The 17,475-nt window shown below is 48.7% G+C and overlaps 1 protein-coding gene across 1 annotated transcript in view; it reads left to right on the top strand.

The window, feature by feature from the left end:
• Positions 1–17,475, top strand: part of LOC137335673 (zinc finger protein 271-like) — a 70,609-nt gene that overhangs the window by 29,646 nt on the left and 23,488 nt on the right. The gene's annotated exons all lie outside the window — the stretch shown is intronic.

The following is a 17,475-nucleotide window of genomic DNA, read 5'->3' as shown; positions in this document are numbered from 1 at the left end:
AATGGCAATTGATACTAGCTCAATTGCTAATTTTAAATCTGAGATAGATAGCTTTTTGCCAACCAAAGGTATTGAGGGATATGGGCCAAAGGCAGGTATATGGAGTTAGATCACAGATCAGCCATGATCTTATCAAATGATGGAGCAGGCTCGAGGGGCTGAATGGCCTACTCCTGTTCCTATATTCCTATGTTCCAATAAATGGTTATCAGCGTGACTGGGACATGTGTCCCTTGGAATAGCGGTCGAGGTAGAGCAAACTTAAAGGCATAAGAACGTGAAAATGAATGTTAGAGTGGGCAAAGAGGCAGGAAAGAGTGACTGAAGCTCCCCAGCTCCCGGAGTGAATGAGGCTGCGACAGATGCAACGTTCAGGCCGCCCGTCCGGGCCCCGCTCTCTCCAATCACCCGCTGCCGGCAGAAAGCAGCGAATGCCGCCTCAGACAGCGCATTACTGCCCATCCCTGGGAAACAAGGTCCCATGAAGCTGAGTTGTGCAGAGCTTTGCGTCTGGAGCGTGTAGGTATGGATATTGAGTCTGATATAGTTCGAGCTGTTGTTTGAAATGCCAGAAGAGCGCCAGGAACAAAAGACCGGTGAATCGACCGGTCCCTGTAAGCGATGAATTGAAGGTGACCCAAGCAGATCTGGAAAATGAGCAGCGCAGCCGCACAGCAGTTCCAAATCCGCCCTCTCGCCACTCGCCACATTAACTGAACTTTACTCTGGCCTGTTGCCAACGCTCTGAAATCGAGCCTTCCTCTGGCGGATTAGTTCTCTACGAGTGAGAAGAGCCTCCCGCCTCACTCTTGGCACAATAGACAACTGTGTAAATGCCGTGCAGTGGGCCGAGTAAATGGTCCCATCTGTTAAAGCGAGCGATTGAGAAGAATAGAGGATAAGTGAGAAGTGCACCAGTGGCGATAAAGGAACGATTACAGGAGGCCGAGCCAAGAGCAAAAGGCCTTTTGAATGTGCCCAGCGCAGGAGGCTGTGTTCGGCAGCGGCAGACTTTAAAGCGTGTGTGTAGGAGAATAAAGTGCGATTCTGTGTGTGAGAAGAGCACAAGAAAGTTGTGGTTGGACCTGCGCCCTTGAGGCAAGCTGCGTGTTGTCAGGAAAAACTGCTACAGTGAAAACACAAAAGGAAATACAGGAACTTCCAGAAAGAAACAGAGTTGACGGTTTCGGTCGATGACCTGTCATCAGAACAAAACGCACGACTGAGTGTTAACGTGCCCGAGCGAGCGAAGGTGCTGGGTAACAATGGCCCAGTTTGAGAATTGCCGTGTGTTCGAGACCCACTGTTGCTAGAATTTGTGGGGCGGCCAATTTTGGCCACGTCTACAAAACCCTTCTTTTCTCAGATTGAATCCACTGGTTGTGTTGTACTGAACCCCCGAATACAACACACACTTACGACCATTAAAAAGAAACCTGCCGCAGATGGAGTTCGGGATGTCCTTCGGGAAAAAAAATGAGTCAGTTGGCTTCTCACAACTTTTCAGCGGTGCAGAAGCAGCATCGCCTTATATGCACAGCATGATGGAGCTCCAGAGGACATCGAAACATCGAAAATAGGAGCAAGAGTAGGCCATTCGGCCCTTTGGGCCTGCTCCGCCATTCAAAATGATCATGGCTGATCGTCTAACTCAGTACCCTGTTCCCGCTTTTTCCCATATCCCTTGATCCCTTTAGCATTAAGAAATATATCTATCTCCTTCTTGAATACATCTAATGACTTGGCCTCCACTGCCTTCTGTGGTAGAGAATTCCACAGGTTCACCACCCTCTGAGTGAAGAAATTTCTCCTCATCTCGCTTCTAAATGGCATACCCCGTATCCTGAGACTGTGACCCCTGGTTCTGGACTCCCCAGCCATCGGGAACATCCTTCTTGCATCTAGTCTGTCTAGTCCTGTTAGAATTTTATATGTTTCGATGAGATCACCTCTCATTCTTCTAAACTCTAGTGAATATAGGCCTAGTCGACCCATTCTCTCCTCATAGGCCAGTCTTGTCATCCCAGGAATCAGTCTGGTAAACCTTCCTTGCACTCCCTCCATGGCAAGGACATCCTTCCTCAGATAAGGAGACCAAAACTGCACACAATACTCCAGATGTGGTCTCACCAAAGCCCTGGATAACTGCAGTAAGACATCCCTGCTCCTGTACTCAAATCCTCTTGCAATGAAGGCCAACATACCATTCGCCTTCCCAACTGCTTGCTGCACCTGACTGCTCGCTTCCAGCGACTGGTGTACAAGGACATCCAGGTATCGTTGCACCTCCCCTTTTCCCAATCTATCACCATTCAGATAATAATCTGCCTTTCTGTTTTTACAACCAAAGTGGATAACCTCACATTTATGCACGTTATACTGATCTGCCATGTTCTTGCCCACTCACCAAACTTGTCTAAATCACATTGGAGCCTCTTTGCATCCTCCTCACAGTCACATTCAACCCCAGCTTTGTGTCATCTGCAAACTTGAAAATGTTACATTTAGTTCCCTCATCCAAATCATTGATATATATTGTGAATGGCTGGGGCCCAAGCACTGATCCCTGCGGTATCCCACTAGTCACAGCCTGCCACCCGGAAAAAGACCCGTTTATTCCCACTCTCTGTTTCCTGTCTGTCAACCAATTCTCAATCCATGCCAGTATATTCCCCCCAATCCCATGTGCTTTAATTTTGCACACTAACCTCTTGTGGGACCTTATCAAAAGCCTTCTGAAAATCCAAGTACACCATATCCACTGGTTCTCCTCTATCTATTCTACTAGTTACCTCCTCAAAAAACTCCAGTAGATTTGTTAAGCATGATTTACCTTTCATAAACCCATGCTGACTTTGTCCAATCCCGTTAATGCCTTCCAAGTGTTCTGTTATCACATCCTTTATAATGGAGTCTAGCATTTTCCCCACTACTGATGTTAGGCTAACTGGTCGGTAATTCCCTGTTTTTTCTCTCCCTCCTTTTTTCAATAGTGGGGTTACATTTGCCACCCTCCAATCTGTAGGAACTGTTCCAGAGTCTATACAATTTTGGAAGATGACCACCAATGCATCCACTATTTCTAGGGCCACTTCCTTTAGTAACCTGGGATGTAGATTATTAGGCCCTGGGGATTTGTCAACCTTTAGCCCCATTCATTTCCCCAGCACTATTTTTTTCACGAACACTGGTTTCCTTCAGTTCCTCCCCCTCACTAGACCCTTGGTTCCCTAACATTTCTGGGAGGTTATTTGTGTCCTCCTCGGTGAAGACAGAACCAAAGTACGTGTTAAATTGCTCTGCCATATCTTTGCTCCCCATTATAATTTCCCCCAGGATTATAATGGGGACAGAAGGCAGAGGGTTTGTAGACGCAGCACACGTGGAGCAAATAAAATGTCTCAAGGCGGAGTGCAGATTGAAGGTGAATGTAAATTTATCCCAGGAGTGCAGAATGGAAAATGTTCCTGCTGGGAACCAAGATGGCATGTCCCACATGGGACACAAGAATGTTACTACTGAAGCACCAACATTCATGTTTGTACCACCGGCTCGTTGGCCTAGGGGTATGACTCCTGCTTTGGGCTGTTTCAATGATTAATATGCAGGAGGTCCCAGGTTCAAATCCCGGACGAGCCCCTCCACGACCCTGTTTTAAGTGAAAATTTGCTGATTAGATTCAACATAAGAAATAGGAGCAGGAGTGGGCCAATCGGCCCCTCGAGCCTGCTCCGCCATTCAATAAGATCATGGCTGATCTGATCCTAATCTCAAATCTAAATTCATGTCCAATTTCCTGCCCGCTCCCCGTAACCCCTAATTCCCTTTACTTCTAGGAAACTGTCTTAAAATTAGTTAATGATGTAGCTTCCACAGCTTCCTGGGGCAGCAAATTCCACAGACCTACTACCCTCTGAGTGAAGAAGTTTCTCCTCATCTCAGTTTTGAAAGAGCAGCCCCTTATTCTAAGATTACGCCCCCTCGTTCTAGTTTCACCCATCCTTGGGAACATCCTTACCGCATCCACCCGATCAAGCCCCTTCACAATCTTATATGTTTCAATAAGATCGCCTCTCATTCTTCTGAACTCCAATGAGTAGAGTCCCAATCTGCTCAACAATTCTCACATGTTTTCAGCTGTCCAGAAAGCAGGATTGATTCAATTTCAGAAGCAGCTTCAAGCCGGAGAGGTCAGAACGCACAGATAATGTCGACGCAACACAGGTCGAGAAAATAAAATGTCACAAGATGGTGTGAAGATTGAAGCTAACTCATGAACGCAATCTCATGAACGCAGAATGAAAATGCTCCTGCATTGGCCGGGAATCGAAACCTGGCCTCCCGCATGGCAAGCGAGAATTCTACCCCTGAAAGAACAATTTCCGCACGGCAGCTGGAAACCTGTCTAAAAGATCATACAGGCTTACAGATGGCCTGTGTTAGCTGTACGCATTCTGATATACAGCCGTACAGGAACCGTCGCTCGGAGGTGTGACAGCCGAAAGGTTGAGGCATTAGACTTGACATCCAGTGGTGTCTGTATAATGAAGGGGCACTTTTTAACAGTCGTTCTAATATCAGTTCCCTGCTGGTTCCTGAACAAATATAAATTAAACAGAAGGATTTGAACTCATTGATCTATCAATTTACCAAACGGGTATTTAACCAACTTTGCCACAGAGCCAATTCACCCTGTTCTCTCCCCACCTCCTCTCACTAATATCTATCAGCTACACAAACACTGTCTTTTAGGGGTTCAGACCGTTTTATCTTTGTCTATTTTGCTTGTCCCGTGTGCATCCCGACACAGCCGACATTTCTGGCTGTGTTTATTTTTGTGTTCCCTCCAGTGCATTGATACACGAATTAATATAGAATCATAGAATCATAGAAGTTTACAACATGGAAACAGGCCCTTCGGCCCAACATGTCCATGTCGCCCAGTTTATACCACTAAGCTAGTCCCAATTGCCTGCACTTGGCCCATATCCCTCTATACCCATCTTACCCATGTAACTGTCCAAATGCTTTTTAAAAGACAAAATTGTACCCGCCTCTACTACTGCCTCTGGCAGCTCGTTCCAGACACTCACCACCCTTTGAGTGAAAAAATTGCCCCTCTGGACCCTTTTGTATCTCTCCCCTCTCACCTTAAATCTATGCCCCCTCGTTACAGACTCCCCTACCTTTGGGAAAAGATTTTGACTATCTACCTGTATTTGCCTGTATTTGTTTGTTACATTAAATAAATTAGGGCTTCAGACAATTCTCGCTTCGACACTGGAGAACTAATTAAGCAAACTTTACAGCGAAGTGTTGATTATTGTGGTGGTGAAACTAAAAAATCGTAAGAGGTGCAAAGAGGGAAAACGAGAAAAACTTGTGAGGGAAAATAAGGACAACAATCAAGGTGTTTACAAGTATATTAAGAGAAAGAAGGGCGACTAAGAGTAATGTGGGCCACTTAAAGACAGATGGAGGTGATATTGTGAATGGAAATCAGGAAATGGCAGATTTGCTTAACACTGACTGTATCGGTCTTCAAAGAAAAGGATGAGGATAATAAACCAGAGACAAGAGGATAACTGAACATAAATCAACGAGAGGAACCAACTGATTCAACATAAGTAAAAATCTGTAATGGAGAAATTAATAGACTAAAGATAGACAAACCTCCAGGACGTGATGCTGATCACCCCAAGGGATTAAAAGTAATAGATGAAGAAATTGTACATGGACTAGTCATGATCTTTCAAATATCCCCATGGATTGAAAAATTGCCATTGTCACTCCATTATTTAAGAAGGGTAGGAGAGATATAGTAGGAAATTATAGACATATTGGTCTAACGTCTGTTGTGGGTGAGTTACTAGTATCTGTTATTAGAATAATAGAATGAGAGAATTGTTACAGCACTGAAGGAGGCCATTCGGTACATGGAACCTGTGCTGGCTCTTTGTAAGAGCAATCCAGTTAGTCCCATTCTCCCGCTCTTTCCCTGTAACCCTGCAACTTTTTTCTGTTCAAACGTTTATCCAATTCCTTTTTGAAATCGATGATTGAATCTGCTTCCACCACCCTTTCAGGCAGCACATTCCAGGTCATAACTACTCGCTGCGTAAAGAGTTTTTATCCCCATGTTGCCTTTGGCTCTTTTGCCAATCACCTTAAATCTGTGTCCTCTATTTCTCGACCCTTCCACCAATGGGAACAATTTCTCTTTATTTATTTTTTTCTAAACCTGTCATGATTTTGAACACTTCTATCAAATCTCCTCTAAACCTTCTCCACTCTAAGGAGAACAACCCCAGCTTCTCCAGTCTATCCACGCAACTGAAGTTCCTCATCCCTGGAACCAGGCCACTAAATCTTTTCTGCACCCTCTCTAAGGCCTTCACATCCTTCCTAAAGTGCGCTGCCTAGAACTGGAGACAATACTCCAGTTGTGGCCGGACCAGTGTTTTATAAAGGTTCAAGATAACTTCTTTGCTTTTGTACTCTGTGCCTCTATTTATAAAGCCCAGGATCCATAAGCATTTTGAACCACTTTCTCAACCTGTCCCGCTACATTCAAAGATTTGTGCACATATACCCCTAGATCTCTCTGTTCCTGCACATCCTTTAGAATTGTGCCCTTTAGTTTATATTGCCTCTCCTAATTCTTCCTGCCAAAATGTATCACTTCACACTTCTCTGCATTAAATTTCATCTGCCACGTGTCCGCCCATTGCACCAGCCTGTCTATGTCCTCTTGAAGTCTATCACTATCCTCCTCGCTGTTTACTACGCTTCCAAGTTTTGTGACATCTGCAGATTTTGAAATTGAACCCTGTACACCCAAGTCCAAACTATTATATATGAAAAGAAGCAGCGGTCCTAGTTCTGACCCCTGGGGGACACCACTGTACACCTCCCTCCAGTCCGAAAAACAACCGTTCACCACTACTCTCTGTTTCCTGTCACTTAGCCAATTTCATAACCACTCTGCCACTGCCCCTTTTATTCCATGGGCTTCAATTTTGCTGACTAGCCTATTATGTGGGACATTATCAAACGCCTTTTGAAAGTCCATATACACCACATCAACCACATTGCCCTCATCGACCCTCTCTTTTACCTCATCAAAAAACTCAACCAATTTAGTTAAACACGATTTGCCTTTAAAAAAAATCCGTGCTGGCTTTCCTTTATTAATCCACACTTGTCCAAGTGTAGGGGGTGGTGGTGTGTGTCAGCTTCACCTCTGACTTCTGAGTGGTTCGAATCGCTCCCACTCCCTGGGTTCTAGACCTTGGACTTATTTGGGGGTTGTGACAAAGTGCAGCAGACAACTGGTTTTGGTGCAAGAAACTTTGATCTTTATTCAAGAGAGAAAATACAACACAACAATCTTAACATTCTAATAAAATGGGGAACACTTCGATACACATGAGGGAAATTACAGTAGAAAGATACCTCACCCCTCCCAATCCCACCATACTAGCTCAGTTGGGCTCTAAAGGGCCAGAGATAATGCTCACCAAACGAACCCTTGACTGTTGAGCTCGTTCGCGATTTCGGGGTTCGCTGTATGTGTTGGTTGGTGTCTGCCGTACCCCGGACGCGGTAGAGGCCTTCAACTGCGTAGCTGGTCAGTCTTCGCGAGTCCGCCGATGCGGTAGGGTGTGTATTGGATCTATCGGGTGAGTACCCACTTTTCTTCGTAAAGGGATAGGATTTAGAGTCTTTTGTGTAGAAAACATACCCAGGGATAAGTCAGGAATAGATTGTAGAGTGGAAACTTTGCGGATCTTTGGTTTTCTCCCGAGTTGGTTTTCTTTGGTCGCGGTGGCCCAATATTACCCGGTTGGTTGGTGGTAATATTCAGTTGGTTGTTTCGTAAGGCCCTTGTTGCCGCGAGGTGTCTGATGGTCACTGGGGCTGTTGCTCTGGTTTCTTCTTGTGTGTCGGCCTGCTTCTAGAGCTGCTGACCTTCCCTGTAGAATTTCTTTCTGTCGCCTCCTCGCCTTGTTGAACTGTTGTCTTCCGAGCTGTCGAACTCCTGGCTGAACTGCCTTCTTGAGAAAATGGGCCTTCAATTATACTAATTGAAGCCTCCTTATCTGCGCGCCAAATCTGACCCGGTTTATTGTAAGATTTTGGTGGGCTCGTTTAGAGTAACTTATGTATAAATGTGTGAAGTGGTTTCGGGATGGTTTCATGAGTTGTTGAGCTCTTGCTTGATTGTAGTCGCTGTGCTCAGGTTTCGAGTTTCCTGACTGGGCCTGAGATTTCTAAGGAGTGGGGTGATTGGATTTGTTTTATGCATGTTTTGGATGGGTCCTGTAATTTGGGTGGGGACTGCTCTTCCGTGGGTCTATTGTCTGAATGTAAATGTCTGTTAAGGGCTGAGTGAGGTCACACAGTTCCCCAGACAGTTTGATTAACTCCAATACTGTAACCATCTATTACAGAGGTTGATCCCAATTCCTGTTGCAGCCTTTTCCTTTACAAGCCCAAACATGTCATTTTTTAAAAAATACCAAATCTTGGTTTTTGACCTTGAATCACCCTCTGTTAGGCCCAAAACATTTCATCACCCTGAAATGGTTAGAAAAGAGTCCAAAGTCCTTTTCTTTAGGGTTTTTCTCCCAGTTTTGGGGGATCTGTGAATTTTGAGAATCTTACACCAAGTGACTATTAATTTTGTCCCAGATTATCGTTTCTAAAAGCTTCCCCACCACCGAGGTTAAACTGACTGGCCTGTAGTTGCCGGGTTTATCCTTACACCCTTTTTTGAACAAGGGTGTAACATTTGCAATTCTCCAGTCCTCTGGCACCACCCCCGTATCTAAGGATGTTTGGAAGATTATGACCAGTACCTCCGCAATTTCCACCCTTACTTCCCTCAGCGACCTAGGATGCATCCCATCCAGACCTGGTGACTTATCTACTTTTAAATACAGGCAGCCTTTCTAGTACCTCCTCTTTATCAATTTTTAGCCCATCCAGTATCTCAATTACCTTCCCTTTTGCTTTGACTTTGGCAGCATCATCTTCTTTGGTAAAGGCAGATGCAAAGTACTCATTTAGTATCTCAGCCATGCCCTCTGCCTCCATGCGTAGGTCTCCTTTTTGGTCCCTAATCGACCCCACCCCTCCTCTTACTACCCATTTACTGTTTACATGCCTATAGAAGACTTTTGAATTCCCTTTTATGTTGGCCGCCAGTCTATTCTCATATTCCTCTCTTTGCCCCTCTTATTTCATTTTTCACTTCTCCTCTGTATTTTCTATATTCAACCTGGTTCTCATTTGTATTATCAACCTGACATCTGTCATACGCCCCCTTTTTTCTGCTTCATTTTACTCTCTATCTCTTTCGCTTTCCAGGGTGCTCTGGCTTTGATTGCCCTACCTTTCACCTTTGTGGGAATGTACCGAGACTGTACCCGAACCATCTCACCTTTAAAGGCCGCCCATTGTTCAATTACAGTTTTGCCTGCCAATCTTTGATTCCAATTTACCCGGGCCAGATTTGCTCTCAACTCATTGAAATTGGCCCTCCTCCAATTGAGTATTTTTACTCTAGATTGCTCCTTGTCCTTTTCCATATCTAACTTAAACCTTATGATACCATGATCGCTGTTCCCTAAATGTTCCCCCACTGACACTTACTCCACTTGGCCCACCTCATTGCCCAGATCCAGATCCAGCAATGCCTCCTTCCTCGTTGGGCCGGAAATATACTGATCAAGAAAGTTCTCCTGAACACACTTCAGAAATTCCTCCCCCTCTTTTCCCTTTACACTATTGCTATCCCAGTCTATATTCGGATAGTTGAAATCCCCCATTATCACTACTCTATGGTTCTTGCACCTCTCTGTAATTTCCCTGCAAATTTGATCCTCTATATCCTTCCCACTAGTTGGTGGCCTATGGAATACACCCAGTAGTGTAAAGGCACCTCTATTGTTTTTTTAACTCTAACCAAATAGATTCTGTCCTTGATCTGTCCAGGACATCCTCTCTCTCCAGCACTGCAATATTCTCCTTAATCAATCAATACTGCCACCCCCTCTCCTTTCTTTCCTTCCCTATCTTTCCTGAACACCTTGTATCCAGGAATATTTAGTACCCAATCCTGCACATTTTTGAGCCAGGTCTCCATTATCGCCACTACATCATGTTCCCATGTGGCTATTTGCATCTGCAGCTCACCAACCTTGTTTACCATGCTTCGTGCGTTTACACACATGCACTGTAAACCTATCTTAGACCTTCTCGTATTCTCCCTGCGTCTGATCCCACCTAATTCTGTACTGTTTCTTACTCTCGTGTTATCAGTCTCTCCCAATCCTTTGTGCACCTTGTTTCTCCTTTCTAATGCTACATCCTGATGCCCGTCAGCCTGCCAAATTAGTTTAAACCCTCCCCCACAGCACTAGTAAACATCTCCACGAGGACATTGGTCTCAGCTCTGTTGAGGTGCAACACGTCCGTCTTGAACAGGTCCCTCTTGCCCCAGAACTGGACCCAATAGCCCAAGAATATGAAGCCTTGCACCATGCCTCTAGCCATGCATTAACCTGCCTTATCTTCCTATTTATGTCCTCACTAGCGCGTTGCACTGGGAGTAATCCAGAGATTACTACCTTTGAGGTCCTGCTTTTTAACTTCCTCCCTAGCTCCTGAAACTCTGACCACAGGACCTCACCTCTTTTCTTTCCCATGTCGTTGGTATCCACATGGACCACGACTTCTGGCTGTTCTCCACCCTCCCCCCCCCCCCCCACCCTGGAGAATGTTCTGCACCTTCTCCGTGATATCCTTCACCCTGGCACCAGGGAGGCAACACACCATGCAGGAGTCACGTGGATGGTCGCAGAAACGCGTGTCTGTCCCCCTGACTATCGAATCCCCTACGACTACTGCATTTCTACACTTCACTGTGCCCCCCTGTGCAGTCCTTTGCCCCATGGTGCCATGTTCAGGACTGCACTCCTTCGAGGTGTCGCCACCCTCACTGGTATTGAATGCTGAACACCGGTTTGACAGTGGCCACACACCCAGAAGATTCCTGCACTGCCTGCCTCTTCCTACCCTTTCTGATAGCCACCCACTTGCTATCCTGAACTCTTTCTGGCTGTGGGGTGACCACCTCCTGGAACGTACGATCCAAGGAATCTTCAGCCTCCGTTATGCTCTGCAGTGACTCCAGCCGCCCCTCAAGCTCAGAAACCCTCAGCTTGAGCTCGAGCAACTGGAGGCATTTCCTGCACATGTGGCCCTCCAGGACACATGAAGCACCAACATGGCACAGGAATTACAGGCAATAGAATCATAGAATCATAGAAGTTACAACATGGAAACAGGCCCTTCGGCCCAACATGTCCATGTCGCCCAGTTTATACCACTAAGCTAGTCCCAATTGCCTGCACTTGGCCCATATCCCTCTATACCCATCTTACCCATGTAACTGTCCAAATGCTTTTTAAAAGACAAAATTGTACCCGCCTCTACTACTGCCTCTGGCAGCTCGTTCCAGACACTCACCACCCTTTGAGTGAAAAAATTGCCCCTCTGGACCCTTTTGTATCTCTCCCCTCTCACCTTAAATCTATGCCCCCTCATTATAAACTCCCCTACCTTTGGGAAAAGATTTTGACTATCTACCTTATCTATGCCCCTCATTATTTTATAGACTTCTATAAGATCACCCCTAAACCTCCTACTCTCCAGGGAAAAAAGTCCCAGTCTATCCAACCTCTCCCTATAAGTCAAACCATCAAGTCCCAGTAGCATCCTAGTAAATCTTTTCTGCACTCTTTCTAGTTTAATAATATCCTTTCTATAATAGGGTGACCAGAACTGTACACAGTATTCCAAGTGTGGCCTAACTAATGCCCTGTACAACTTCAACAAGACATCCCAACTCCTGTATTCAATGTTCTGACCAATGAAACCAAGCATGCCGAATGCCTTCTTCACCACCCTATCCACCTGTGACTCCACTTTCAAGGAGCTATGAACCTGTACTCCTAGATCTCTTTGTTCTATAACTCTCCCCAACGCCCTACCATTAACGGAGTAGGTACTGGCCCGATTCGATCTACCAAAATGCATCACCTCACAATGGGGCTCGGCTGCCCGTACATTGTATTTACAAATCTTTTTTTTTGCTAAACTCCCTTTAATCGATTATTATCAATTTACTTACTGTTTACTTACCCCAATTAACCTTCTCTTTTATTCCAGGTCTCTCAGAGCTCCTCTTCTCTCTTCACTGAAATTCCCCCCTCTACACCCAATTCCCACTCTGACCAAATTCTCACGTTCCCACTCAGTTCACAATCCATTCCATTCACGATGCGCTCCGTGTTTCAGAGAGAAATGTTGGGAGAGACAGAAAGACACTCAGGACAGACTGAATACCACAGACTGACTGATATATTGTACCCATGGCTGGAAAGAAAGGGGGAAGGGTTTAGGACGCGACCGCACCCCCACCCCGCACCCTCCCCCAGGTGAACTCCTTGTTTGAGCCTTTGACATATTGGGATGCCTCTCAATCCGCACCCTTGGGTACCCGTCCATTGTCATGTTAATCCAGGGACAGCCCAGGACAGCACTGCTTTGACCAGGAGACCTGTTTGTTGGAACGAGCCACGTTTCAAGGGCCTGTAAAGCTGATTTGAAACCATTTACCTCGTGCCCTTGTTGGCAATTTGGAAAAATATCAAACTCTGATCCCACTCACGAGGCCTACACGGGACTGGGCAAAAAGCAGGCCCTCAGGGAAACAGATAAGCCCGTCCCACAGCTCACACCAAACCCCCACAGACAGGGCTGGGCCAGAATTAATGGATCATGGGAGCTGTCCTTCCACATCCCTCCATCCCTTGTTTGCTCCAACACACTCTCCCTGCGTCCCCTCATAGCCTATCGCCCCCCTGGCACATTCCACACTGCCCTACAACAACATTTAAAGAACCAAATTTGAACTGAATTTGCTCCAAAGCCAATAGATGCAGAACTTGAATTGGTGCTGACACCTTCGTTAGGCTCTGGCCTGGGCCTGAGGTTTTGTATTTTCTCCCATCTCCTGTTCCTTTATGTGTTTGGTCAGTTTGAAGTTTTTCATAATGTGGAGATGCCGGTGATGGACTGGGGTGGACAAATGTAAGGAATCTTACAACACCAGGTTATAGTCCAACAGTTTTATTTGAAAATCACAAGCTTTCGGAGGCTTTCTCCTTCGTCAGGAGAGTCACCTGACGAAGGAGAAAGCCTCCGAAAGCTTGTGATTTTCAAATAAAACTGTTGGACTATAACCTGGTGTTGTAAGATTCCTTACATTTGAAGTTTTTCAGACATTGTTTAACCATTTCAGTGTCTCAAGGTGTTTACTGTAAACAACTTCAATCCTGTGTAGATGTGAGGGAAACAATCTAAGTCTCACCCTATTGAATTGAACAACTGGTCCATCTCCATTGAACGGTCCCATCTCCATCTCTGTAAAGATAACAGGGACTTCCAAGATGCTGGAATGTCTGAATGGGAAACGGCTTTTGATCTCAGATTCCAGCATAATTTTAAACACTCAAATCTTTCAGGTTGAGAAACGAGATTTACCTGACAGATTTCCAGCCGCTAACTGAATCTTTAATATATAAAAATGCTGTAGAAATGTGATTTGTTGTTATTATTTTAAACAATGAGACTGAAATATTTCAGAGTACTTTTCAATCAAGAAGAATTCAGAGACAACAGAGGGAGAGAGAAAGGGAGAGTGAAAGACGACAGAGAGAGGGAGAGAGTCAGGGTGAGATATAGGAGCAGAGAGGGAGGAACATAGGAACAGGAGTAGGCCATTCAGCCCTTCGAGCCTGCTCCGCCATTTGATAAGATCATGGCTGATCTGTGATCTAACTCCATATACCTGCCTTTGGCCCATATCCCTTAATACCTTTGGTTGGCAAAAAGCTATCTATCTCAGATTTAAAATTAGCAATTGAGCTAGTATCAATTGCCATTTGCAGAAGAGAGTTCCAAACTTCTACCACTCTTTGTGTGTAGAAATGTTTTCTAATCTCATTCCTGAATCTCATTCTAATTTTTAGACTGTGTCCCCTAGTCCTAGAATCCCCAACCAGCGGAAATAGTTGCTCTCTATCCACCCTATCTGTTCCCCTTAAGGAGGCATAGACAGGGACACGAAGAAAGGGAGAGAGAGGTTCAGTGACTTGGTGTCAGCTCCTGTACATGTGCAGAACATAATGGGTAAAAGGGAACGATTCACCTCCCGTCTGGCACTGTACGGCTTGTGTGTGTCTCAGTATCAGCTCCTGTACAGCACACAAATAGAATGAGATAGAGAGAGACTGAGAGAATGCGACAGAGAGAGGCAGACAGAGAGAGAATGAGGCAGAAGTGGAAAGAGAGAATGAGACAGAGAGACAGAGTGAAATATCGGATGTGGGGGGGTGGGGGATGAGAGACAGTAAAAGAGAGAGACAATGAGACATAGTGCGAGAGAAAGTGAGACAGGGTGAAAGAGGCACAGAGCAAGAAACACAGCACGAGAAAGACAGAGAGAGAGACAGATATTGGCAGAGGGTGTGTGTGAGAGAGAGAGAGAGAGAGACAGAGAAGCAAACGGGGAGACAGTTGTGGAAAAGAGAGAAAGAAAAAGAAAATCAGAGGGAGAGAGAACTAGAGAGAGAGGGGAACAATGAGAGTCAGAGCAGGACTGATTGAGACAGAGGATGTGAGAGAGAGACGGAAACAGAAAAACGGACTGGTATAAACTCAGAGCGGCAGATTGGTCGGGTCTGGTATGCAGATTGGAAGATGTGGGATGTAGTTTTGAGAAGCCCTCGTTCAATATTTTATGAAAAGAGAACAGTTTTTAAAGGACAACAGCAGCACCTGTGTTTGATGTGTGCAATTTCTGATCTCCGTTCAGACCTGTATCTGCGTTTCACTTTGTATTTTGTGGCCCTCTGTAAAGTGTGTGTCTTTCCCAGTGCGGATTGGTACTCTGTAATAAATGTCACATTACTGAGTTCAAGCAAAATGGTGTCCCTGAATAAGTACATAATTGAGGCCTGCAGCTCAATCAAATTCACTGTCTTTTCATGTAAACAAAATGTCTCTCTCAGTCTGTATCTCCCTCTCTGTACTGTGTGTCTCAGCTCCTGTATATGTACGTGTACAGTACGCAGTGGGTAAAAGGGAACGATTCTGTGGGGGGAGGGGGAGGGAACCCGCTCTCTGTGGGGGGAGGGGGAGGAGGGAACCCGCTCTCTGTGGGGGGAGGGGGAGGAGGGAACCCGCTCTCTGTGGGGGGAGGGGGAGGAGGGAACCCGCTCTCTGTGGGGGGGGGAGGGGAGGAGGGAACCCGCTCTCTGTGGGGGGGGGAGGGGGAGGAGGGAACCCGCTCTCTGTGGGGGGGGAGGGGGAGGGAACCCGCTCTCTGTGGGGGGAGGGGGAGGAGGGAACCCGCTCTCTGTGGGGGAGGAGGGAACCCGCTCTCTGTGGGGGGGGGAGGGGGAGGAGGGAACCCGCTCTCTGTGGGGGAGGAGGGAACCCGCTCTCTGTGGGGGGAGGGGGAGGAGGGAACCCGCTCTCTGTGGGGGAGGAGGGAACCCGCTCTCTGTGGGGGGAGGGGGAGGAGGGAACCCGCTCTCTGTGGGGGGAGGGGGAGGAGGGAACCCGCTCTCTGTGGGGGGAGGGGGAGGAGGGAACCCGCTCTCTGTGGGGGGAGGGGGAGGAGGGAACCCGCTCTCTGTGGGGGGAGGGGGAGGAGGGAACCCGCTCTCTGTGGGGGGAGGGGGAGGAGGGAACCCGCTCTCTGTGGGGGGAGGGGGAGGAGGGAACCCGCTCTCTGTGGGGGGAGGGGGAGGAGGGAACCCGCTCTCTGTGGGGGGGGAGGGGGAGGAGGGAACCCGCTCTCTGTGGGGGGGGAGGGGGAGGAGGGAACCCGCTCTCTGTGGGGGGGGAGGGGGAGGGAACCCGCTCTCTGTGGAGGGGAGGGGGAGGGAACCCGCTCTCTGTGGGGGGGGGGAGGGGGAGGGAACCCGCTCCCTGTGGTGGGGGAGGGGAAGGGGAAGGGAACCCCTTCCCTGTGGTGGGGGAGGGGGAGGGAACCTGCTCCCTGTGGAGGGGGAGGGAGAGGGAACCCGCTCCCTGTGGAGGGGGAGGGAGAGGGAACCCGCTCCCTGTGGAGGGGGGAGGGAGAGCGAACCCGCTCCCTGTGGAGGGGGGAGGGAGAGCGAACCTTCTCCCTGTGGAGGGGGGAGGGGGGAGGGGGTGGGGAGGGGGAAGGGGGAGGGAACCCGCTCCCTGTGGGGGGAGGGGGAGGAAACTCGCTCCCTGTGGGGGGAGGGGGAGGGGGATGGAACCCGCTCCCTGTGGTGGGGGAGGGGGAGGGAACCCGCTCCCTGTGGGGGGAGGCGGAGGGAACCCCTTCTTTGTGGGAGGGGCAGGGATGGGAAGGGGGGAACCCGCTCTCTGTGGGAGTGGGTGGGGGAGGGAACCCGCTCTCTCTGTGGGGGCGGGGTCATTCTCTGGGGGCAGGGTCTCTATCTGTGTGGGCGGGGCTCTCTCTGTGGGGGCGGGGCCTCTCTCTGGGGGCGGGGTCTCTATCTGTGGGGGCGGGGCTCTATCTGTGGGGGTGGGGCCTCTCTTGGGGGGCGGAATCTCTATCTGTGGGGGCGGGGCTCTATCTGTGGGGGCAAGGCCTCCCTCTGGGGGCGGGGTCTCTATCTGTAGGGGCGGGGCTCTATCTGTGGGGGCGGGGCTCTCTCTGTGGGGGCGGGGCCTCTATCTGTGGGGGCGGGGCTCTATCTGTGGGGGTGGGGCCTCTCTCTGGGGGCGGCATCTCTATCTGTGGGGGCGGGGCTCTATCTGTGGGGGCAGGGCCTCTCTCTGGGGGCGGGGTCTCTATCTGTGGGGGCGGGGCTCTCTCTCTGGGGGCGGGGCTCTCCCTGTGGGGGTGGGGCCTCTGGGGGCGGGGTCTCTATCTGTAGGGGCGGGGCTCTATCTGTGGGGGAGGGGCTCTCCCTGTGGGGGTGGGGCCTCTCTGGGGGCGGGGTCTCTATCTGTGGGGGCGGGGCTCTATCTGTGGGGGCGGGACTCTCCCTGTGGGGGTGGGGCCTCTCTCTGGGGGCGGGGTCTCTATCTGTGGGGGCGTGGTCTCTATCTGTGGGGGCGGGGCCTCTATCTGTGGGGGTGGGGCCTCTATCTGTGGGGGCGGGGCTCTATCTGTGGGGGCGGGGCCTCTATCTGTGGGGGCGGGGCTCTCCCTGTGGGGGTGGGGCCTCTCGCTGGGGGCGGTGTCTCTGTGGGGGCGGGGCTCTATCTGTGGGGGCGTGGCTCTCCCTGTGGGGGTGGGGCCTCTCTGTGGGGGTGGGGTCTCTATCTGTGGGGGGGGGGCTCTCCCTGTGGGGGTGGGGCCTCTCGCTGGGGGTGGGGCTCTATCTGTGGGGGCGG

This window comes from Heptranchias perlo, chromosome 20 (genome assembly GCF_035084215.1).
Source record: "Heptranchias perlo isolate sHepPer1 chromosome 20, sHepPer1.hap1, whole genome shotgun sequence".
NCBI classification, from domain to species: domain Eukaryota; kingdom Metazoa; phylum Chordata; class Chondrichthyes; order Hexanchiformes; family Hexanchidae; genus Heptranchias; species Heptranchias perlo.
This window is presented reverse-complemented; position numbering and strand designations above follow the sequence as displayed.